This window comes from Pongo pygmaeus, chromosome 12 (assembly GCF_028885625.2).
Source record: "Pongo pygmaeus isolate AG05252 chromosome 12, NHGRI_mPonPyg2-v2.0_pri, whole genome shotgun sequence".
Taxonomy (NCBI): Eukaryota; Metazoa; Chordata; class Mammalia; order Primates; family Hominidae; genus Pongo; species Pongo pygmaeus.
The window spans coordinates 73,202,366-73,203,325 of NC_072385.2; the positions used below are offsets into that span (position 1 = coordinate 73,202,366).

General features: G+C 42.2%; 1 non-coding gene across 1 annotated transcript; it reads right to left on the reverse strand.

Annotated features, from left to right (window-relative positions):
• Nucleotides 1-304: 304 nt before the first annotated feature.
• Nucleotides 305-463, reverse strand: LOC129031022 (U1 spliceosomal RNA). Its single transcript, XR_008500905.1, has one exon. It is a non-coding gene; the product is annotated as a U1 spliceosomal RNA (small nuclear RNA).
• Nucleotides 464-960: the final 497 nt, after the last annotated feature.

A 960-nucleotide genomic window follows, 5' to 3' on the forward strand; every position in this document is an offset into this window, starting at 1 on the left:
CTTTCTGAACACTGAAAACATCTGTAGTTTTGCAAAAGTTTCTTTCACAGTTTTATGATTGTAAATATGCTAATTAGCCCAATCACTTGTTATTTTGTCATCTGCGTGGCACCACCTGGCCCTGGAGTATGTATCCCTCTGAGTACTAGGCAATGAGCAGAGCAGATGACCACCCTGATGAGACTTTGAATTAGGAATCTCATGACCCTGCCTTGGAACTCTGGCAGGGAAGTCCTCTCCTTCTTGATAGGAAAGGATGAAGGTTTGGGCACTTTCTAAAACAAATTTTTATTATTATTATTTTTTAAGCACGAATGCAGTTCCCCACTACCACAAATTGTGCAGTCAAGTTTCTCACATTTGGGGAAATTGCAGGGGGTCAGCACATGCAGTGTGCAATGGATAAGCCTCATCCTCGGAAAACCACCTTTGTGGTCATGGTATCTCCCTTGCCGGTAAGTATATCTAAGAAAAATATTTTTAACAACAACTTAAAAAAGAAAACAAAACAAATTTCTGGTAACTACCATGTAACTCCATGGTAAATGTTTCTCTCTCTGCTTCCTACCAGGTGACCCCAGTACCCAGTGGTCTATCAGGTACTCGGTTCTGCCCAAGAAGCAGTTTAGAGCTTTGCTAGGTTCCTTCTTGTAGTGTTCCAATTCGTCTTTCGCACTTGATCTTGTCTCTTCGGAGATGTCATAAACTCTCTAAGGACGGGAAGCCTATCTCCTATTTCTCTTTGTTAGGCATATGGTAGGCATTCATAAGTCTTCCTCGGCTAGGGAGCTATAATTGTAAGAGAGAGTGTGTGTGTGTGTGTTTTGGGGTGGGGACAGGGTTGGCAACTACAAGCAAATACTCTGAGATCCCTCTAGCCCTGAACTATTGGGAATACCTAAATCACATGTACACAAGTTTTAATTCTTGGGTGAGGTGCTGTTTCCTAACTCTGCTGAT